The sequence below is a fragment of the Podarcis melisellensis genome (genome assembly GCF_964234715.1).
Source record: "Podarcis melisellensis genome assembly, chromosome: 1".
NCBI lineage: Eukaryota > Metazoa > Chordata > Lepidosauria > Squamata > Lacertidae > Podarcis > Podarcis melisellensis.
In genome coordinates this window covers 36,254,283-36,279,035 of record NC_138528.1, presented here as the reverse complement: position 1 = coordinate 36,279,035, position 24,753 = coordinate 36,254,283, and the positions used below count along the sequence as shown (strand labels likewise).

The window sequence follows — 24,753 nt, the reverse complement described above, 5'->3', positions numbered from 1 at the left end:
CCGCTAACCCAGAAATAGTACCTCAGGTTAAGAACTTTGCTTCAGGATGAGAACAGAAATCACGCAGTGGCAGCGCGGAGGCAGCGGGAGGCCCCATTAGCTAAAGTGGTACCTCAGGTTAAGAATGGACCTCCAGAACGACTTAAGTTCTTAACCCGAGGTACCACTGTACTGTCTTTCTCTAGTAAGTTTGTTCAGGATTGGAGACGGAACAATCTGAGCTATTGCCCTGGAAAGCGAAGGCTAGATACACCATCCTGATCCTATCTACGCTGTGTTTTAATTGTTGTAACCCGCCCTGGGACCTTCGGGTGAAAGGCGGGATAATATGAATAAGAACAAGTGTTTACTCGGAAGCATGTTGAGTTAAAATAAGAAATATATCTTCAGAAAGAAAAAGCTTGCAATAAGAGGACTGGATCTGTGTGTCCAATTTGATTCGTCCTAGAAAGGAGGGATAGCAGATCAAAAACAAAACAAAGGAAAACAGGAAGGAATCAACAGGGTTGATTCAATTTTGTTTTGATCAAGTCCCCCACGGGGGTTCATCAGGGCCCCGGTATTTCCAGGTACTGCCCACAGTCACTTTGGCCAAAGGAGCAATTCGCTCTAAAACCTTTTGAAAGGTACTATAAGGCTTTGAGCTGATTTCAAAGCCCTGAAGAACAATCGGAAAGGAACATAAACCACAAACCAGTAAGCCTAGAACTGTCTAGTTTTCTTGAGGAACGTGTCATATGCAGATAAATGCAATCACCGACCAAGATTACTTTGAACAGAGTGACACCAGCAATTTCAGCGGAACACAGTATGTTCCTTTAGAATCAGTAGAATTAATCCCGCCTGCACGAGCCCTAACAATACTTACAGTCCTATCCTACGAAGTCAATAGAAAGCAATTGGTTTAGGGCCGGACCGCCTAACTTTACGGAGGATCGAGCTGTGACTTGACAGGGATGGTCCCCTGAAATTAATGGGGCTTACTATCAGCGAGGTTTAAATGCAGGAGCTCTGATTTAAACCGATGGGGCGCCAGACTGTTTCCTGAACCTTCCTAACTTCCTCCAACTGCGAGTGTAGAAGCGCAGGGCTGATTCGATTGAGTTTAGACCAGCGCGCTTGCTAGCTTGCTTAGTTTAGTAGTTGTCCTCTAAAAAGGTTCTCAGAGGGACCTGTTACCCCCAACTCTCTCCTCACTCCAGCAGCAAATCATGCTTCATCTTGACTGGCTTGAAGGTCACAGCTGCCAAAGTCACCCGGACGGGTCGCTTCATTCCGACCAGGGCTCTGTTTTTCCACAGCTTTTCCCACCGCCTCACCTTCCATTTATCTACCCACCCCGTCACTGCCAACCGAAAGAACAGGGAAGGCCACGCCAAAGAAATCAAAAATAAATCGAGAAAGGGGGTTGCTTTGATTAAAAGTTGGTTTTCTGAAAGAAGAATGAGGTGTGAAGTTGCTGACACTTTTCCAAATATTTCAGAACAGTGTATTGTTTTTATTTTTGAGGGGTGGTGGTGAAGCTGCCCTTAAAAATAGGCAGTGAAGATTTATTCGCTATGTATTCCGAGCCAGAACTTTGATTCTCCCACGCCATTTTCATTTGTCCCGAGAGGAGAAGGTTTCTTAAGCGAAGCGCTGGAGAGAAAGGGGCCGCGGAACGGCGCATTTGTAGCCGGGGCACCAGAAACCACGAAGGCCTCTGCGTTTATCCAGGCTATGGCGGGTCATTGCTGGGAAAGAGCTCAACTGACGTCCCTGCTTTCAGTTCAGCTGTGTTGTTCTAAAAAAAGAAAAAAAGAGAAAAGCAACATCAACCAAATGCTTGTCCTTCCTCACTTGACCTGTCAATAGATTTCCCCAGACCAGAAACAGAGTATAATTGATTAATCATCTGCTATTTAATCAATTTGGGCACATTATCCAAGCCTCAGTAGAGATGCCTTTTCTGAGATAAGGTTGGTTGGAAAGAAAGAAAGATATACTCTTTCTCTTCTTTCCCAAGAAGAGCTTGGTTCCCCTGCCTCCAGAATAGTCTCCATCCTCAGCTGTTCTAGGTGGCTGTTTTCAGAAGGAGAGGTGAGACTGTGACAGTTTCTCTCATGGTCCTAGGCTTAGTTCCTGGCGGTACAAGACACCTGCCCCAAACCCTGCAGGGCCATTGCCAGACACTGTGGAGTCTACATTGGGGACAATACTGGGTTAAGCATACCAAAGACCTGACTCAAGTTCTTATATTTGTCTCTTCTTCTCCCAGAACTCCCGCATGGTTGTCTTTCCCCCTCCCCCTTCTTTCTCCTTTCAGTACATCTCACTGCTTTTTATATTACAGTATAAGCAATGATTTTAAACTAGGAATTGGTCTGTGTGCAAGGTGATAAGGTAAAGGTAAAGGTACCCCTGCCCGTACGGGCCAGTCTTGACAGACTCTGGGGTTGTGCGCCCATCTCACTTAAGAGGCCAGGGGCCAGCGCTGTCCGGAGACACTTCTGGGTCACGTGGCCAGCGTGACATCGCTGCTCTGGCGAGCCAGAGCCGCACACGGAAACGCCGTTTACCTTCCCGCTGGTAAGCGGTCCCTATTTATCTACTTGCACCCGGGGGTGCTTTCGAACTGCTAGGTGGGCAGGCGCTGGGACCGAGCAGCGGGAGCGCACCCCGCCGCAGGGATTCGAACCGCCGACCTTTCGATCGGCAAGTCCTAGGCGCTGAGGCTTTAACCCACAGCGCCACCTGCGTCCCCTGCAAGGTGATACATAAAAGTAAAAAATAAATCAGCTTTGTCTCAAATGGTAGGATTTGATAGGCTGTCTTTTCCATATAAATCTGCCCATTCTCAATGTCTGCTCCAGCTATCCCCACCCTTAAGATTATAGATGACTGCCTTTCCCAGAGAGGTCCAATTGGCATCACTACTTTTTATTCTTCCTGGCCTTTCTAGGAATACTGCTGAATCCTTCACTTTACTGCTGGTTGTTTACATTTGTTGTTTGCTGGATTTTAATTGTTCTGGGCTGGATTCAGAACACATGACTGCACATCATACTGAAATCAATGGGACTTACTTCTTAGGACACATGCATAGGCTTCAACTGTTAGTCTGGAGCCAGCCCATCTTACTCAGCTTTTTAAAGCATAACCCTGTGTATATTTACTCAGAAGAAAAGCTCCTTTAGTTTCCTGGGGCTTATTCCCAGGAGGCTGGACATACGTTCATGGAGTTAATGGTTCTTATTAATGAAAATACCTTCCTTGGAAACACAGGCAGGAATATTTTAAATGAATAAGCTAAAGGAGAGCTATGGTAGAGCCATTTCTTAGGCACATTACCAATTTAATCTTTGCCCAGTTTGTTCAAGTTCATGTACTTGTGATTATTCAAACAGGTATGGATTTTTAAATGCTAAAATCTTGATACAGGCAGATGCAAAGCATAAGAACAGAAGAAATATAAGAACATAGGAATTGCCTATTTGATCAATGGCCCATCTAGTTCAGCATCCTGTTATCACAGTGGCCAACCAGATCCTGGTAGGAAACCAAAAGGCATGGTCTGAGCACAAGAGAACTCTTCCCTGGCCCCAGTGGTCTCCAGCAACTGATACCTAAGAAGCATTGCTGCTTCTGATTGTATAGGTAAAGCATAGCCATCACGGCCAATAGTCGTTGAAGGGCTTCTCTTCCATGAAAGGAAGCATAGGTGTCAGTTATGTCAAATGAAATCCAGATTTTTCTGGGATGTGAGAGGAAGGGAAAGCTTGCTCTTGAAACTACTTTAAATGAATTTCAATATCAGGAAGTTAAAATTTATGCTGAAACTCAGAATTCTAAGTCTGAAAACTTGAAGCCTCAAAATACCGTAACACACACACACCTCCATTGTTTTGTGGAGTTTTGCACACCAGTGATTTGAATTTCAAATATATTGTAAAAGAGTTGTGTCAAGTCTAATTCTTGGAAACTCTGTATTGAGCTTTTCTGAGCTCTGGAGTTTGAAACTAACATTCCTCCGCTCCCAAATGTTGGTTGGCTAATTTGTATTTTGAAATCATTACCTCCAAAAAGCAGGGCCCCTCAGCCTAATAAAGAATTGTGTTAAAAGTTGCTAAGCAACTTAAAAGGACGTTTGCTTTCAAGAAGCTCACTTGTTTGTTTAAATCCTGAGTATGTTGCATATTATTAGCTGCATTACATAAATCAACAAAGGAATCTATATTGGCAAGGGAAGAGGACATTCCTACCCTTGGCCTTTTTGCATTATGCAATTAAAATCACTTGAATTGCATGTTGAAGTTTCAACAAATATTCAACAAACATTATTTATCTCGAAAAATTCTCCAGATTATTAAGTACATAAAAGCACCAGAGGGGAGAAATAATTAAGCAGGTTTGTCATATCGTATGTGTTTATTTTAACCTTTCTTTTTAAAAATCTTATCTACTAAGTACTTTTACAAGACACTAATTATATTCTTTCTGAAAAGAATTCTCCAACACCCTTCAGTGCTTACACCCTTTAATCATATCTCATTACATCTACCTAATCCATCTTTTTTCACATTGCCAGTGCTCATTAACAGTTTTAAAAGCCAGTCCTGGACATTATCATCCTTGATTTCAGAATCACGACTGGTACCAATAATATTTTATGCTTAAAAAAGGAAATAAGAGATGATTCTGGTTTGGAGATCACTTTCCCCTTTCCCTCCTTCTTTTCTGCTTTCCCTTTTTTTGTATCTATTAAACAAGATGCTGTGAGTGATAATACAAGAGAACTGTGTAGCGTTCTTTCCCCCAAGAAGAAGTTAATTTTATAAGCTGCTTCGATGGTGGATCAACAATTCCTTTGAAGGTAAATGATCCTTGACTAACATTTAGCAGATATTGTGCTTCACAGATGTTTGATTGGCAATTCATGTGACATCTAGTAAACAGCATGGGTAATTCATTGGCTCTCTGCATGTGTGCAAGAGGGGTGGGTTGGGGTGACACAGAGCACTGGCTAGCAAATGGCCCTCTTTCATTCCCATGCTAAGTGTATGCTTCGTAGGGCTGAGAAATTCATGGAAAATACTGTAGCGCCAACATTTGTTAACCAGAACTGATTGAATAATTGATCACCATCCTTTCTTTCTTTGTTCTTTCTCTTTTTAACATGATAGGAGCTGCTTGTAAGCCCGTGTATACATTCTCAAAGACTGCAGAATCGCTTTTGCACCAAGAGATATACATATTGTGCATGTGTGTGCTTGTATCGTAAGGTTGCTGTCACGCTGCAGTTTGAGTGGCCACCAATAGGTGGCCATGTGAACCGCAGTATGATGCAGGTGGGTGGCCCAGGCAGGCAGGCAGAGCAGGTGGAGTGACGGGCAGACATGGGCAGGCTTTATGTTGGGTGGGTGGGGAGAACCTCAGTTAGTTAAGGATTTTGTATTGATTTACTTGATTTAGGGGGATAGCTGCTCCTTCCTGCCCCCTAGCTATGCCCATGTGGGCAGAGCAAGCAAACTGCAGAAGAAAGTGCAGGACAGGCCCCAATTTGACCTCTGATGCCTCCACTGGTGCGAAGGAGGGCAACAGAAAGGAGAAAGTCTCCCCTTCACCACGCCCAATGCTGATGCAGTCACATTCTGCCTGCAACCACTGCCACTGGTGGAGTCTCCCCATTTCCCTCTCAAATGCTGCTGCCAGGACTCCTTATTTTAAAATGCAGGTGTTTCTTTCTCTGCAGCAGCAACTGTGGTCTCCCTGTAGTTACCACCTCTGCTGTGTGTGTCAGTGTGAAGTTTCTCCCCCACACCACCGCTGGAAATGAGAGATGAAAGCCCAGGTGAAGTCAGAGAGGGTGTTGAAGAGATGGTTGGGTGGGTGGGTCTGGCTAGGCGCAAAGAGTTTGGTGAAGTGTGGAGGGGGGTGTTGGTGAGGTGTAAAGGTTTGCAAGATAAAAGAGGGTTGGCAAGGGGGTAGCAAGTAGGTAGGTGTGGTTTGTGAGCCATGTGAGCAGGGGTGCAGCCCCTATTGTGTGTGTGTCTGTGTGTGAAGTTCTTCTACAATGCTTTCAGTTATACACTGTGCTGGCTAATTACATACACCATGCAGTAATGTTTCTGCTTGCTTATTGCAAAATTCTCTCACACAGATATGACTTGTGAATGCTCTATATGTCACTTAAAGGTAGTGTAGGAACAGTCTCCCTGGGAATGAAGCCCAAAGACTTCCTCTACAGTCTGATTCAAAACACAAATAAGTCAATGACTTGAATGGAATCAAATTTAGTCCCACTGATGAGTGTCTGGCACCTTGAGCTTGTTGATATATGAAGCTACAGCAGTGCAGAAAGCAACTGATTTGGGTTTATTTATAATGCTACGCAAGTATTTCCACACCACCTAGAAAGCTAAGTTTAGCCCTGTTGTGCTGCTGTTTTCCCATTGCAGTTCCTATGTAACAGCTTACCACAATATATCAAACATAGACGGTTGTGTAGATGATGCTCAGCATTCCCCAATTGGGTGGCTTCCACATGTGTTGGACTGCAGCTCTCCACATCCCTAACCATTGTTCATTCTGGCTGGGGCTGATGGGAGTTGCAGTTCAAAAATCCAAAGGACACCATAGCCCAAAGATCTTTGGGATGATCCATAAGTGTCATTATCAGTTCTGCCACATGATGATAGTAGATGTATTCTATTCTTTAATCCCTTGGTACACTGGGACACGGGTGGTGCTGTGGGTTAAACCACAGAGCCTAGGACTTGCTGGTCAGCGGTTCAAATCCCCATGATGGGGTGAGCTCCCATTGCTCGGTCCCTGCTCCTGCCAACCTTGCAGTTTGAAAGCACATCAAAGTGCAAGTAGATAAATAGGTACCGCTCTGGCGGGAAGGTAAACGGCATTTCTGTGTACTGCTCTGGTTCGCCAGAAGTGGCTTAGTCATGCTGGCCACATGACCTAGAAGCTGTACGCCGGCTCCCTCGGCCAATGAAGTGAGATGAGCACCGCAACCCCAGAGTCGGACACGACTGGACCTAATGGTCAGGGGTCCCTTTACCTAACATTGTGACATACTTCACTGTACTTAGTCTCTTGGCTTTATTTGAAACATTGTACATTGTATTGTAGTGGCTTTTGAAAAGAAGATAGATTAGATACATTTAAGAATATAGTACTTCTGATAGTAGTTTACTCCTTTTTGTTGTTGAAATCAGCAAGTGGTCAAGCCCCTGTAGATGGCAAAGCAACAGAACACAACAGCCCAATCCTCATCCCATTTAAGATGAAGTATTTGGATTGAAGCCATCATTGGCTTGTTTCCAGGTACATCGGGTGAACTAGGCAGCAGCGTTGACTGCCTATAAAGAGCCAAATGAACCTTGGATGCCATGGATTCAGCTGTGCCCATAGCCAGCTAGTTAGGCAAATGGTCAGCTAATAGTGGCTTGTATCTGCCCCCTGAAGGATCCTGTGGGAATCATTGCTAAGAAAGGAAAGCAAGAGGAAGGGAGAGGGAGAAAGAGAGAAACCAAGCAACCAATTCTGGAATGCGAAAGGGCACATTCAGTTATTTTAGCTTATTTTTGTTAATAATATGTTGAGTTCTGAATAGAGAGATCATGGGAAACTTTATTTATTCAGTTGAATATTTATAAACCAAGCTTGCATAAAAATACAACAAGGTGGTATGCATTAGACACCATTACAATAAGTGCAATTAAAAATATCAATGAAGACATTAGTTGAATAAAAAGAAATTCAGATTTCAAAGGCCTGCCTGAATAACACTGTTTTTAAGAGATATCGAAAACAAAAGGCAATAATATTCCTGCTTGAACTCTACTAGCAGAGGGTCCCACCCCCCAGGAAACATATGTAGGAGAGTTGATGCAAGTTTATTTGGCAAAGAGCAACAGCCGTTAGGGAAGTGATCAAGGTGACACAGGCTTATATAGAGATATTTCCTTTCTTTAGTTTTACATATGCATAGAAGCTGAGTCAGGTACACAGCTAGAGATGAAGAACGAGATGCCTGTCTTATCAGGGCTGGATGCCAAGTTCATCATGACTGTACCCAAGGATGAGCCCTATCTCTCCCCTGCATTCCACATCCTTAACCCTCCAATGGGCATGGGGAAAATAAAATCATAAGAGCCTGTTGGATCAGGCCCATGGCCCATCTAGTCCAGCATCCTGTTCTCGAAGTGGCTGCACAGATGCCTGTTGGGAAACACACAAGCAGGACTCAAGCACAAGAGCACTCTTTCCTTCTGTGGTTTTCAGCAACTGGTATTCACAAGCATTGCTAGTGGAGGCAGAGCATAGCCATCATGGCTAGAAGCTTTCAACAGCTCTTTCCTCCATGAATTTGTCGAATCCAAGTTGGTGGCCATCTATATGCTGTGTGGAGAAGTGCCAGGCTTAGACCTCCCCCTGCCTACAGGGCCTGCCACACTAAAGGCTCAGTCTCTAGTAAAGACCGACTGAACTTCAGAGGTGTGGGGAATCACAAGAAGCACCCCATCAGAGGATCTCTGTGATCAAGCTGGAGCATAAAGTACAGTGGTACCTCGGGTTAAGAACTTAATTTGTTCTGGAGGCCTGTGGTAACCTGAGGTACCACTTTAGCTAATGGGGCCTCCCACTGCTGTTGCATGATTTCTCTTCTCATCCTGAAGCAAAGTTCTTAACCCGAGGTACTATTTCTGGGTTAGCAGAGTCTGTAACCTGAAGCGTCTGTAACCCGAGGTACTACTGTATCAGTTTGAGGTTTGGCACCATCATGAAGCATGCAAAAAAATGCATTACTTTACACGTATTATGGCAACACAGAGTTAAGCACACATACCCACATGGATGCCACTGAGTTGTAACCCTATAATTCATCAACAAACTCCTTCAGAAACATTTGGCTACCTACCTTGAAACAGATGTCTGAGCCGTGAAGTCTTGTCTAAGCATTTGGAGAGGACACATTTCATTAAACAAAGCATCCATTTCTGATGTTCAGGCTTGTGTGCCATTGCTTATGTAGTCAAAGTAGCACTACCATAGCACAGGAGGGAACTATCTTTGTGGAGTCTGAATGAAAACAGTGCTAAGGCAGAGGGAGACTAAAAATTACTTGTGGGGCACGGCATGTGCTCAGTGGTTATGGAATGCTGACTCCTTGTTTGAGGCAGGGGAGAATGGTATGCCAGATGAGAGGATGGAGAAATGTGGAAGAAAGTATGGCTGGCTGGAACATGACAGGACTATTATGCTCTCCAACATTTGGGTTCATATCCCACTTGTTGGGATTATTGATTGGTCACTCTGGAACAATGCAATTTATTAGAACATTTGTGATACAGCTCACTTCCTGCTAACAGAGACCTATTACAGGCTGGCACTGGAACCCTCCAGTTCCCAACCCAATGACTATTAAAACCCGTGAAAGGATAGAATGCTGCAATGCCAATATAGAGTGTCTGCTTTTTCAGATATCCATATCTGGGCACTGTTGAGCCATGTGTGTCTCACACTTCTCCAATCCAGCACATAACGTCATTTGCATCACTCTCTGCTTGTGTTTTGATCATGTGTTTTGAGCTAGAAATCTAAATATGCCTCATTTATATAGAGATTTTATTCATTATTAGATTTATATCCCACCTTTTCTCCAAAGGGCTCAAAGTGACATATATTCCTCTCCACCTCTCCATTTTCCCTCAGAATAGGTATTCAGCTTTCTATGTGGTGTGAACCATCTTCACAAATTTGATCTTCTGGGCAGTATCACATCCTCTGTATGCCTTATATATGCCTGATCTCAACAAATCACTCCCCTTAAGCATTTTCCCCCTGTAACAAGCCTTCCAATATTTGAGATTAACAATATAGACCATTCAATGATAAATCTGTCTGAGACATCTTAAAAACAATTGTGCTTGATGGCTAGACATGCAGTTGGAAAAGGAGTGGTGTATAGTAGTTAGAGGGGGACCTAGGAAACAGATGGAAGCTGATCTCCTCTCAGCCCACTTTCAGCCTATCTCACCAGGTTGCTATGAGGATAACATTTGTGAGGAGGAGACCAATATATAAAGAAATACTACCTAGATCTCTGTTCAGAATGCTGAGAAAAAAGAAATGGGAAACTAGCAATAACCCTTTCATGCCTGGTAACTCTTACTTTCAAAGGACCCCATTCCTACAGAGAGATAGGAACACAGGAACATAGGACCCCACTGCCTTCTGCCATCAGACCATCTAGCTCAGTATTGTCTACACTGACTGGCAGCAGCTCCCTAGGATTTTAGATGGGGTTATCTTCCAGTCCTACCTGGAGATGCCAGGATCGAAAGTGGGACCTTTTGCATGTCAAGCAGTTCTATGTTTGCCTTGCAACATGTAGTTACAGGGAACCAGGCAGAGGGCCTTCTCAGTAGTGGCGCCCTCCCTGTGGAACACCCTCCCACCAGATGTCAAAGAGAACAACAACTACGGTACCAGACTTTTAGTAGACATCTGAAGGCAGCCCTGTTTAGGGAAGCTTTTAATGTTTGATGTATTAAAGTATTTTAATATTTTTTTGGAAGCCGCCCAGAGTGGCTGGGGAAGCCCAGCCAGATGGGCGGGGTATAAATAATATATTATTATTATTATTATTATTATTATTATTATTATTATGTAGCTCTGCCATTACATTAAGGTTGGCTTAATAGAGATCAGTAGGACTTATTTAGGAGCAGAGCATAAAAGCCATAAAATATGTATTACACAAACACACACACAGAGAGAGAGAGAGAGAGAGAGAGAGAGAGAAAGAGATGTAGAAATTGTTTTGCTTCTGTCATCTGTTCTGCTGCTAAATTGTGGTAGTTCTTTTCACTTGCATTGGTCATGATGTCATCTTTTGTTAGCGAATCATTTCAGATTTCCAGGAGCTTGGTTTAAAGATCATTCCCTTAAAAAAAATCATTCTAATTTTCCTCCATGCTGCTATATAGTGGGTTTAGTGCTTAGCATCTGACATGTTTTCTCAACTACTGGTTTAGAATGAAACTGCAAACATGAAGATACTCAGGGGAATGTGATAAAAGCAACAACAACAACAGCATCCCATGATCTCTGCAAAGTAAATGGCAGCTCTAAAATTGTCACATCTGGATCAAAAATATTTCATCTGCTCACCTAAATAAACAAAAATAAACAGAGATAATTAGGATCAAAACTCAATGAATGTTTATTTTAACAGCTTCTTGTTTCTCATTAATTATTGGAATGGGACATGAAGACCTAAATTCTTAATGTTTGCTTTGCATAGTGTAAAAACAAGAGCAACATAAAACAGATAAGACAGATTGGTAGCTTTCTTACCAGGTAATTTATGATTAAGTTCTCTTTGTGAAACACGAGCGTCTTCCACACTTCTGCAATGATGAGTGCAACTCCATAAATCCAACAGATTGTACATAGGGCTGCTGGGAGGCAGGTTCTCTGCATGGAGTTCAATGTGACTGGTTGCGTTCATGTTAAAATAAAGAAAAACCCACTGCCATTTTTAAAATATGGCTCATGATAATCATAGCAGTGTGTTCAATACAGTACACACAGATAGGATTTATCCATCTGCCTGACCATCTAAGATAGCTATCATACATCTGAAGGAAACCAATATCGAAGTTAACAGTGAGCACATGAAGTGTATTTACCCAAATGTGTTTCTCTAAAAGAGGAATGGGGTGGAAGAAGAGTTTAGGAAGAGATGAGTCATGATTAAAGCTGGTCATGCAGGAGGTGGGACTAGTGACAACTCTCATCACCTCTGACTATTGGCTATGTTGGCTGTGGCTAATGGGTTTTGGAGACCAGCAACACCTGCAGGGCCACAAATTCACCATCTCTGATATAAAGGGACTCAGATTTAGCATTCTAGAGGCATGAGCAAGCCAGTCTCCCTCCCTTTCCCTCCCAAACACTCTCTCTGGCAAAGGAGTTACTGATATGCCTTTGGAAGGTGACCACTGATAAAGGTGGTCCACAGAAGCTAATCATGTGCAATGTTGAGTGGGAGTTGCAGCAATACTCACACTGGGAGGCCAAGTCTGTGGTGCATCCCTGTTCCACTGGCTACTCCTGATACTGGTTTTCAATTTTGTTAACTTTTTGTAAAAAACAACAACACATACACACCACACACCATATCCTATGTAAACTAGTCTCACTGGGACTCTAGAAGAAGCACGTAATATAAATCAGCAATTCAATAAAACCATTTACAAGTTCAACTAATACAGAAACCTGAAACCAAACCCTCATGCAAGCAACATTGTGACATAAACCATCAAGGTACTCCTATTTATTTTGCTGTTGTGTACTATAAAGCATCCCCTAATTTACATGGGGGTTACGTTCTTGGCCCCTACACACATAAGTGATATTGTGTTTTTTTTAAATATCTTTTTATTGAATTCTTCACTGCACAAAAAAAGACATAAAACATTAGAAATAAAACATAACAACACACAAACAAAAGAGAAAAAAACAAAAAGAAAAAACCAAAAACTAACACACGTAACAATTAACAGACGAATCTACTTTAAAACAATAATTGACTTCCCTCCATCTCAGATTGGGCTGTTCAGACCCCATATCTCTCTGCAGTTTATTTTACTAAATCTTTACGTCGCAGGTTTTATATTTCACCTACTGTGATGTTAATATTTCCTAAATTTGCTTCTATATATGTTGTAAATTTGTTCCAATCATTAATAAACTTTATATTTTTCTGATGTCTGATTTTCTGTGTCATCTTGGCTAATTCTATGTACTCAAATAATTTGGTTTGCCATTCTCTGACAGTTGGAATGTTGGGGTTTTTCCAATTTTGCGCTAACAATCTCCTAGCGGCTACCGTTGCGTACTGGAATAATGTTTGGTCTTCTTTTCTGATCTCATCTCCTACCATACCCAGAAGAAAAGCCTCGGGCTTTTTGGGAAAGGTATATCTCAGTATTTTTTTTAATTCATCATAAATAGATCCCCAAAACCTTTTCACTTCTCCACAGGTCCACCACATGTGGTGCATAAGTGATATTGTGTGAAGTGGGGAACACCCTCTAAACAACTTTTAAACACCCGCTCTGCCGATCTCTCTCTAATACCTACAAAAAAAAATACTGTATACAAAAATATCCACAACTAGAACTGAAGCTCTCAGGCTGGTTGGAGGGTGGAGGATGAACTGGAAAGCAGCTTCTGTTAGGTGGGGAAGCTAAGCAGCATAAACAAAGCCTTGCTGTGCCTCTGGTCTCTTCGGGGCCTCCTCCACCCTCACTGACATCCACTTCAGCCTCCAGGGAGCGTCTCCTCTCAAGCCGCAAGGACTCCCTCCAGCTCTTTCCCATCATTTTGGGATTTGAATTGAATTATTTATGTGTTTCTCAGCACTGTGTGGGGTCTCAAGTAAGTGGGATGGGTGACACTTGTATCTCTCGGGGCACCATGTTCCAAAGAGTGGAATTAGTCACCCATCCTTTCCAAAAGGCAATCAGTTCATACAGAGCAGAAGTGTCAGTCAACAGTTGGATGCCTGGATGTGTACACAGCAGTGAAAGAGCAGTGCACAGATTCATGGACATCTTTCTAAAATTGTGGTCTATGTGCTCTTGCATATGGCAGCATGTTGAGTAGCCTCTGATGCTCCTCAGGGTTCCCTGGATCTACCTAGGACTGTGATACCAATCAAAGAAGCCACCGTCTCCTTGTGGAGCTTCCTGCACAAAGAGATTCATTGGCCAACCTCTCATCACTTTTAGATGGCAGGCTATCGCGATGACTGTGTGCTCTGAGATTGGTCTGTGAAAGTTACAAAAACAACAACAACCACTAGACATTTGGAAATCTCTACTTTTAAAATAAGGTCTGTTGGACCTGTTTTTACTATTGATTGAAATGGTTTTATGCTGATTTTATGGCTGTTTACGCAACATGTCAGCCAGCATTAGTCTTATCAAGCATCTACTGTGAGCACATGAAGAGGGTTGTGGGGCCACATCCCAAAGCCCAGCTTTCAACATATCTGCCTACAGGTGTGCCAACTTGAATAAAATATTTGGGGGGTGCAGCAAGCCCCACCCCACATAATCGATCACATGACATGGCACACACACCATTGGAATGGCAATGCCCATCAATCCCCCCCCCCCACTGAGCAGAAAGGTCTGAAGGGGGATTGTAAATACATTTGATTAAGTGGATGTACGGGCCTCTCCATAGCTCGAAAACCCCAATCATTCAGGGTTCTTAATTGCAGGGAAGTTGAAGGCACTTAAGCTCCATCTTCAAACCTTCCTGCTCAATACAATAAGATCCAGGGTAGAGCAGGCAGGATGATTGGAGGGAGGCTCGTGTATGTCATCCCATGCTTTCTGCAAGATAAGGTAGTGGTGCACTTGGTCTAGCCAAAGTTAAGCCCCCCTGAAGCCCCCATTGATTCCAAAGGCAACAATTTAAGAAAAGGCAGAACTTTCTCACAAAATTCAATGTGATTCCAAGTGCTAAATTCTGACTGGATTGTGCATATGGGTTACAATAATTTAGTAAAGTTGCACCAATTTACTTAAGATACATTCTCCCTGTCACAATAAGCCTTTGTTTTAATTGACAACCAATTAAATATTAGAAGTGATAATTAAAAGAGAAAGTTATGTTTGAGCTATCTTAATACTGCCCTGCACCCTGAATTGTATTTTTGAAATAATAATAAAAATAAGGAACAGGTTCGCAATATTTGGTTAAAATTCCTGTCACATGTCTTGTTTCAGAATTAAGCTAATCATACCTTGTGGAGCTGAGCGTGTTTTCTTTCAGATTTGGTCACAGGTCCTAGTACTAAATTAATATAATCATAGCCTTTTGTTCTGCTGGGAATAAAATAGTTGTTTAATTAAACATGCCAGTTGTTTATAATATAATGTTTCAGAAAAACTTGTTTGAAAGGAAAGATAAAGATTTATATCAAACATTTCAATCTGACAAGTAAATTACATTTCCTCTGCCATAACGAGAGGTAAAGCAGAAAATAATGATTACAACATCTGTAACTTGCGTTGTTCCTCAGAGGAACTGAGCACTTGTTCTCATTATTCAGAGATGTGATATGCATTTGCCTACAAAGGTGACCTTTACACTCTAGAGATTAAAGCAGCATGATTTTCCACCTTTAAAATAGAGCTCCATGGTTGATCTTCAAATTCTTTGCATCAACTTATAACCATTGCTTTCCAATGAAATATTTCAGGGGGAGGGGGTGGGAATACACACAAAGAGATGAGTAAATGACTGTATTAAAAATGCCAAAAGATTTATTTTTTGTCTATGGACTTACATTTATTAAAACAGAAATCACCAGTATAGCACCGACAGTGTGGTGCACTGGTTAGAGTATTGGACTAGGGTTACACCCACACCATACATTTAAAGCATGTTTAAAGCATTTGGCTTCTCCCAAAGAATCCTGGGAATAGTAGTTCACACCTAACAGAGCCACAATTCCCAGGAGCCTTAACAAACTCCAGTTCCTAGGATTCCTTGGGGAAATGTGGCCTAAGACTGAGGAGACCCTGGCTCAAATACCCATTTAGAACCCCACCCCCAAAACCTCACACAAAGCACACTAAATGTGAAATTGTGGTTGAAATATACAGTACAGTGGTACCTCGGGTTACATATGCTTCAGGTTACATACGCTTCAGGTTACAGGTTCCGCTAACCCAAAAGTATTATCTCAGGTTAAGAACTTTGCTTCAGGATGAGAACAGAAATCGTGTAGCGGCGGCACAGCGGCAGCAGGAGGCCCCATTAGCTAAAGTGGTTAAGAACAGACCTCCAGAACGAATTAAGTTCTTAACCCGAGGTACCACTGTACTAGGACTAGAGCTGCTTAGAATGTCTGTATCTGTATGCAGGACTCTTTACTCCAACTCAAATAAAATGGGTATCCGATGCACCTGTTGTGAATTACTGAGAACTGTGGGAGACATTTTACTGGTTTACTGCAGTGAGCTTTGCCTTTTGACAAGCATTTATTTGACATATTGTATTTGTTCATAACGGAACTAAATTAGAATACTTTCGATCACAATCCTAATCCATTGATTTAGCTCCTATTTTTCCATTGCCATCATAATAACATGTTTTGTGACACTGTGCTAGCAAATATTTTAAGCTATCATTGTGTAAAGGAGACAGGAGATGAAGTTTCGCAGATGTTTTGTTGAATTCAATGCAGCTACAGCACTGAATACAACCCCTTGAGTTAAGAGTGACCAAGTAAGGTGCCCAAGTTTGCTGATGACATTAAATTATCCTGGGTTGTAAAAGATAGGGGGAGTTGTTGAAGGGGCTCAGAAAGAATCTCTCCAAACTGAGTGAATGGGCACGAAAATGGTAAATATGGTTCAATATAAATAAGTGTAAAGTAATGCACATTGGGGGAAAACATCCCAATTGCACATGCACAGGCACATAAATCCTGATGGAGCCTGAACCGGTGTTGGCTGACTAGATAAGAATTCTTAGGCCATGGTACATGGTTCAATGAAATCACTTACCCAGTGAGAGAAAAAGAAATGCAACCTCCAAGTTAGGAATTAATAGGTAAAGAGTCAAAAATAAAACTACCAATGTAAGGTTACCAGATTTCTTTCAATGAATCCAGGGACACTTTAATTAATTAATTAAATACTACACGTTCGGGATGTTGATGCTGCAGCGATGGCGGTGGCAGAGGAGCAGCCGCTGCCTTGACCTCAACCGCCACGTTTCCCCTTCCTCCAAGGCTTCTATCTCCTTTCTCCATGAGTCTGGTCAGTCCCTGAGTTGTTGGTTCTTCGGTGCTGGTGGTGGGGAAGCGATGCATGGTGGGTCAGGCATGGAAGGCAGAGAAGGAGGGCCAAGAGAGGCGGTGGTGAGGCTCGGGCAGCGCTATGCCTCCCTTCCCATTGGAGCAGCCCCAATCCCATTCCTACTTGCGTGCAAGCAGGAGGGGGCGGGGATCCCTCAGCTGGGAAGGGAGGCTTCCCATTGCCTAACTGAGAGATCCCTGCCCCCTCCTGCTTGCACGCAAGCTCTGATAGGCAGCGTGAAGTCTCCCTTCACAGCTGAGAGAACCCCACCCCGATCCTGTTTTTATGCAAGTAGGAGTTGGGAGGCTGCTCTGATAGGCAGCATGAAGCCTCCCTTCATAGCTTAGTTGCTGGGGTCAGGGAAGGTGGAGGCAGCCCAAAAGCTGCATCTTAGAGCCCCTGCACCACCATCATATGGGGACTTCCGAGCAGCTCCTGAAGCCAGCTAGAGCCAACTGCTCCAGGCTGCTGAGACTGCCGCGGCTGCATTTCCCGGGGACATTAGATGAAATCCGGGGACATTCCGGGGACGGAATTTGACCGGTGACTTATTCGCAAATCTGGGGACTATCCCCGGGAAACGGGGACGTCAGGTAACCCTACCAATGCCATAATGGCTTTATACAAATCTGTGATGCAACCACACTTGGAATGCATGTACAATTCGGTTGTACTCAAACTTCTTCCTCTTCCATTCCTCATGTGAGAGATATAAAAATATCCCATAGTACTTAACTCAAGTACTATGGTCATTGTTTTAAACCACCACTTCCCCCTTTCACTGTTCCTCTCTTCTTGCTCCCATGCCATGTCCACTGCTGTTGTGCAAGCTGCCTTCACTTTTGCTCTCCTACCCTACCCTGACTTCATGTAAATTTAGGGTTGGGATGGGGTACCACACGCCCTTCAATAGGGGCTGCATGCTGACATTCTCACAATTTTATTGTAAATAGAGAAAAAAGGTAGATTTACTAGTTGAAATTCTACCATGATCTGAAAGTGAAAGAAGAGCCAAGTGGACCAAGAACCTTTAAAAAGTGTGTGTGCCTTTGTAATGAATTTCAGTGATATATTTTGTCTGACGAATGAGGTCATACGACTTCAATGCAATCTTATCACAATAAGTTCATTTGTCAACATTCAAGTGAATTGTGTGTAGAGGGGAGAGCACGTGGCTTAGAAATAATTTCTAGTCCTGACAATGTGTGTCTGTCACTAAAGCAGTCTATTCCAAAACAGATACATCACAGCAGTAATGAGAAAAGAAAGCCTGGTTTAATTTGAACATGCATTTATCTTCATAAAACCCAAGCGGTTCTCCAAGGATGTCATTTTACAGATTTGCCTTGGACCGATTTAAAATCGGCACATATGCTTTATTTTCTTGTGCACAACAGGAGTGAAGATGGGTATGATTTTCCCCCTTTTGCAGGGGTGAAATAGGTTGCCTGTCAGTTGGATTTAGGCGACAGTCTGTCTGCAGGCCGTAAGATGATCTGCATAGTGCCAGAGGAAAGCGGGCAAAATTCCTGGCTTGCAAGTACAGATACTGATCTACCTTAGCCACCTAAACAATGCCTCACCTGTTTGCCTTGTCCATACCTTATTTTACGCAGTCTAATGCTTGTTTTGTTTGACTTTTCTTTTATTTCTGTGGATCTGAGCTTTGATACACTTTGGGGACTACATAAACACAGTGTTGTACTTGAACATCACCATACTTCAGAGTACTCTGGTGGCTTAAGACCACCACCCCCTCAGCAAGAACAGCACTGTTATTGAAAATTATGAGCCCAGGACCAAATAAGTAGGCCACATACGCCAGTGTTTGATCTACCAGACGAGTGTCCAATGACATTGAATGTGAGATTCTACTAATTACTGCACTGTGTACCCTCAGTTAAAATTTCTTCCACTGGAACTAGTAAAAGGCTTTCTATTTTTATTAATTATTTTCCAGTGGCTGATAGCTAGGAGATAAGTTACTATAGCGTTTAGAATTCTATCCACTCATTTTCCAGACAGAAGTATGTCGCTGTGTACAGCCTCTTTCACATAGGAATGAAACAGAAAACTCAGTCCACTTTCTCAGTAAAGTATAATATAAATATTTTACCACCGTTCGTTATTGGCTTGCTGATAGCTAGTCCAGCTTTGCCAACAGGAATCGGAGGGGGTTGTGTGTGCCTTGTAACTATATTTGTGCTGGGAAGCGTGGAGAGAAATATCCGTGCAAAACAAATGAAGAAAATGGAGGCAAACACACACACATACACATCCTCAATGGAAACTAAACAAGCATTTCTCTAAAGTGCTGACACTTGGTATTATTTAATTTGCATACAGCACATTTCACTTGGGCTGGAGAACAATTAAGTTAACAAATAACGAAATCATCTGTACTCTTAGGGGTAATTTAACATGACTTGATTTTAAACTGTTTTACTTTGGCGTTACAAGGAACAGTCTCTATTTCATGCCAAAGCTCATCAATTTAAATCAATGGAAAACACTGAGACTGTAATGAATTGTGAGATGAATGAAGCAGGACTGAAAGCAAATATTCTGGCGACTCAAAGGATTGGCCTGAATTGGGCTGTTATTTGAAATACAGTTAAATATAAGAGGCTGGTTCTTCATTTATGTTGTCATATGAATAAGAAGTATTCACTTTCGTAATCAGTGGTGTAGGGGTAAAATCTGGAGTTCAGGTACTCATGGAGTAGTCCATAGGGCCACAACTGACCCCTAAGGAGAGTCCAAAAAGCAAGGAAGCTATATTGATTTATTTTATATGTGGGGTGGGTGTAAAACACACACACACACACACACACACACACACACACACACACACACACACACTGCTACCTTGTCAAAGAGCATAATACATAGTTTATAATGCCTGTGACATAATGCTACAGTCCTGTGTATAAATTGCCTCTGAGGAAGCTCCACTGGTTTCACTGGTGCTTACTTCTGACTACATAGGCTCAGATTTAAAAAGCTTGAACAAAAGATCTTCAGCCAGCTGCAGTACATTTGGCTTTTAACTGGAAATGTAAACAGTCTGAAAAGAACTGCTACTATTTAGACTGCTAGTGTGAAGAAGGAACACCATCAAAGAAATGGAAAGATGTATCCAGCCTCTGCTTGATTATTTTCTTCATTCTCTGACTTCCTCTGTTCTAATCTGTCGCAAATAATAGTAAAACTTGAAAGTGTCATGATCAGATCATTCACTTGACACAGCAAGAAGGATTTATTCATTACCCTGAAACTCCGGCAGATGACATCATTGTTCCTGCTCAAAAAAAGCTGCACCCCCTCCCCTCAATGTCTTCTTCACTACACCACTCTTCATAATGTTACAGAGGTGACATTCATTGCAAGGAAAATGTAACTGCAGAGTTTGGAAGCACAAGAGTACAGAATTCTCTAAATTATCCCGTGAGTCTTCATTTAAGCTAGTTAATTTGGAACACAGTGCAACTAATTTACCTTAAAGTCATGGAGGACATTTAAAACAGCCATCTAATCAGATGTTCTAATAAAATGGGGATGCATTTTCTATTGTTTGCATAATTAAATAACCACATTGGACATGAAGAGTGAATCTGAACCATCAAGACCTTAAGAAATGTCCATATACTTCTTTAGGATTGTGGTGTATGGATCCAGTGCATGACGGATAGAAGGTTAATGGAGAGTGTAATTAGAAAGCTCTAATATTGATCACTGTTTCAAAAATTCATTCACTTGGGAGCTGCATACAGACAAAGATCTGAAGCAGCTTTGGAAGACTGCAGTTCACAAGCCACTTATTCCAGTGAATAGAATCCCTAACAGTCTGAGCGAGTGGACTGCAAATGGTCCCTATGAATTTTAATCCTGAGCATTGACATGAGAAAATCTCATTCACTAGTTGACACCCGTTCAAGCCCAGACTATAGATTGTTCATGGTAGAGATGCATGGATGGATGAATCAGGTTCCAACCTGTGTCACTTTCAACTATATTTTCCCCTCAGTCTACGCTGTTCCATTTTTTGCCTGTCTTTGCCACTTACGTTTTTAGACCTTCCTCTTTTTTTTACACAGACACCCACCCACCATTATTCACAATTTTATAAGGTGGTGCTAGGGATTCCTTTGAAATTTGCTCTTCCTTTACACAGATAGCAGCTATCTTTCAGTCATCTTTTTATATCCAAGTCTCTGGGAGACACTATGTAATCCAGTGGTGTCCAAACTTTTTTCAAAGAGGGCCAGATTTGATGAAGTGAAGGGCCGTGAGGGTCGACCAAAGGGCCAACCTTTTTTTTTAGGACTGAAGTTGTTGAACTTTTTAAAAATGATTTTACCCCAAAGTCGTTGAGCTGTTTTTAGGATTGAAGTTGTTGAGGTTTTTTATAGGATTTTACCCCAGAAAATAAACTGCCACAGAGGCCAGATTAAACCGACTGGTGGGCTGGATTAGGCCCCCAAAACGGACTTTGGACATGCCTGATGTAATCATATCCCAGTCCCTTGCAGCCACATTTTTAATGCCAGTGTGCTGCCTGCTGCAGCAGCTGGGCTTTCTAGTGGTTTGCAGCAGCTTTTACCAGTGGAAAGAAAGCCTTCAGACTTCAAAGGCAGCCCTTGGACAACCTTGTAAAACCCAAGGACTGCAATACGAAAATTCAGAGAAATGCAGAGTAATCTGGGAAACTATGTTCTTATCTGCACAGTGATGCAGGAGGTACAGATCAGGCCAACTAACTCCTAAATATGGTGAAAACAAATTTCTGTCACATATCTGGTCCACGGTGAACAAATTGGTCATGTGAGAACATTGTTTGAGTCCAGATCACCACCGTTCCAAAAGTAACACCTAATCTCATCCTAGGCATGCCATTTCCATCACCTGGAAACTGAAATACAGGATTTAGGAGGCATCTGAGAAGCCTACTACCCAGAAAGCAGATGAAGACTGAAGGGCTCCATAGCAAAATTTTTGACACGAGAGGGGTGTGCAGAGAAGCAGCTGGCTAAGAATGCAGGGGAGGGGTATAACGGCAGGGAGGAAAGGAAGGCAAAAGTTTTCCCTCACCTACCCACCCAAGCCAGCCAGCTCACACGCGCTCTCTCTCTCTCTCTCTCTCTCTCTCTCTCTCTCTCTCTCTCTCTCCCCCCCCCTCCTGCCTGCTTGCCTGGAGGGGAGGGGCTTTCCCTGCTCTTTGTTCCGTTTGAGCAAACACAGCAAGGAAACAGAGGAGGGTGGGCAGTAAGACCCTGAGGCAGAATGCAGGAAAGCAGCCGCTTCCTCTTTTTGAGGGAAAAGTACGGTAATCATTTTCTTAAATTATTGGGGGGGGCAGAGCCCCCCCAAACGAATTTTTGAGGGGGCTCGGGCCCCCTCAGGCCCCATGGAGTCGGCGCCTATGGGTTTATTCACCAGTAGGTGGAGCCTGTTGATGCTAATCCAACTATAGGCTCTCCCCTGATGTCACCGACAGTCGTGCCATGGCCTCCCGCCAAGTAGGCATCGGACAGAATACACGACCGCCAGATTCCTTAAACAGAATACCCCAAAATTGAAGGCATAGGCGATGGCCACACCTAGCTCTTTGACACCACAACACATTATTCCAATACCTAACCTACCCACCAATACCACGAAAGTTGTGACGATTGCTATGAGGTAGGCGAAAAAACCAAAAAGCCTAATGCCAAATGGAAAAATTCCTACCAGGCCCCCCAGACAACCAGGGCGACCAACCTAAGGTCCATAGCAAGGCCAAGGAAAACTAAGACCCTGAGCTAAAAGTGAGTGGAGGGTGGGTGACTCGCGACGGGATGACGAAGAGTGAGGCCGAGGAGGGGCTGGCGCCGCAGCGTTTAGGCTGCTGTACACGCCCCCTCGGAGGCACCTGGTTGGGTGCCTGCCGATGGGCATGGGCGCCAGCCAGGTGAGTGGAAGGCAGGGGGCTAACACCCCCTGCTAGAGGTGGAGCTCGGGGTCCCGCCCACAACCACTACTCTCTCTTCCAGGAGGAGAGTCTTTGTCCTCTGAGCTAGGTTTTTTTTTTGGTGAACGCATGTTGATTTTCTGCCATATTACCATGCCACAGGCTGAGAAAGATGCTTCACTGCCAACCAGATGTGTTGAACTCTGTATGAATAGGCTTTGGCAACCACAATTTCTTGAGCAGCTGGAGCCTGCAATCAGATTTAGAATAAGCCAATCTGAGCCGAATGCAGCACACATAGCTGCCAGTCAGATGACTAGTTCATCTTGTGGACACATGTTCATCACAGGATGATCTAACACAGTGGCTGCTTAGTGTTCAGGATCTTACGGGCATAGATCCCACTTTTCTGTAGCATAGGAGATTGGCTTTGTGTCATCCATCTCTGGCTTCAGAGAACTGGTCAACATAAAGATCCAGACGTATTTATTTCTGAATCAATTGTATTGTTTTGAAAGCCGTTAAAGAGGCGTGTTTAAGAAAGGAGTCTTTCAAAGGCAACACTTTCCTGTTGTCAGTAAATAATGTTGTCAATTGTCTCTTTTGCAGAACACACAGGCTGAATCTCATCTGCAAGCAATGAAGCAATGATCTGTGAGCCCTGGAAGCACTAGTAAAAACTAAATCTGCGGAGGGACAGAAGATTGCAGCTCAGCTTTTTTTTATTGTGAACTGTGAGATCATGTCTATTTGTGGATCTTTGTCTTCCATAACTGACAATGGGAGTTGTATGATGATCCCTTGAACGAGGTCCCTGAATACTGTTCTGTTCCAGTCTTTACTTCAGATCAGTTTTTTCTCTCCAAGATTATGGACTATTAATAGTTTGCACATATGGGAAGCATCATTTAGTGAATGGAGTCTTATGAGGTGGGGTTCTGCCTCACACTTCCTACACTCCTGACAGGCATGCAAGCAAATCTTTACATCCTGGATATGTTGCTATCAAAATCAAGAGAACCATCTAGAGAAACATAAAATCGCCTTTAATGAGGCTAATGGGATGACTTGGGAAATGAAAACTATTCTCAGCTCTTCTGTGCTCTTCATTTGTTTCATTTCATTTCAGATTGCTGCAAATCATTAAGGGGTGTTTGTAAAAAGTAACCAGGCTAAGTGATTTAGTTATGATACTTAGTGGAGCTTCATGAAATCAGACGAGTTTCTTTCCAATTTACCAGAGTGTTTGCTATTGCCTTGTGAAAACAGATGGAGTTAGTGGGCCTTCACAACCGATTTGTCTGAATCCTGAACTGAATCAGGCTGTATTGTCCCCATTTTTCTTCATTTTGTACTGAATCTGGATCAGGTTGAGGTACAGTAGTTACAAATCACCACAAAGTCAAAACTATTTGTAGTGATTTGAGCTGATCTGGAGCTCAGCCACGATGCACAGCCTAACAATCACCAGGGGGTTATTGTCAAGATAAAATGGGAGGGGATACAAAGACCCTCCTGAACTACATGAAGGAATGGTAGGTTGAAAGAAGACTTAGAAATAAATAAAAATTATAGAAAGATAACTCTCCCTAGTTATGCAGGTGCATGGTTTGGGGGTGCACCTGGATTGGGAAGTGACATAGCGCAGTTGCATTGCATACAGAAGGTCCCAGGTTCAGTCGACAGCATTTCCAGGTAGGAACGGGAGAGACCTGTGTCAGAAATTCTGGACAGCTCCAGCCAGTCAATGAAGACAATACTGAGCTAAATGGACCATTAGTCTGACTTGGTGTAAGGCAGCTTCCTATCTTCCTATCCAGTTCTACCACTATTGTGAAGATAGTTATGGTGTTCCTAGACTGGGTTAGCTTGACCTCAGTTGTCCATGCACTGGTAACCTCCAAGATGGACTACTGC

General features: G+C 42.9%; 1 protein-coding gene across 3 annotated transcripts in view; it reads left to right on the top strand.

Annotated features, from left to right (window-relative positions):
- The window catches only part of FOXG1 (forkhead box G1), a 52,492-nt gene extending 28,558 nt beyond the window's left edge, over window positions 1-23,934 (top strand). For all 3 annotated transcript variants that reach the window (XR_014162590.1, XR_014162591.1, XM_081887127.1), the window contains one exon: window positions 23,446-23,934. The gene's annotated coding sequence lies outside the window, so the exon portion shown is untranslated. The remainder of the gene's footprint in view (window positions 1-23,445) is intronic.
- Window positions 23,935-24,753: the final 819 nt, after the last annotated feature.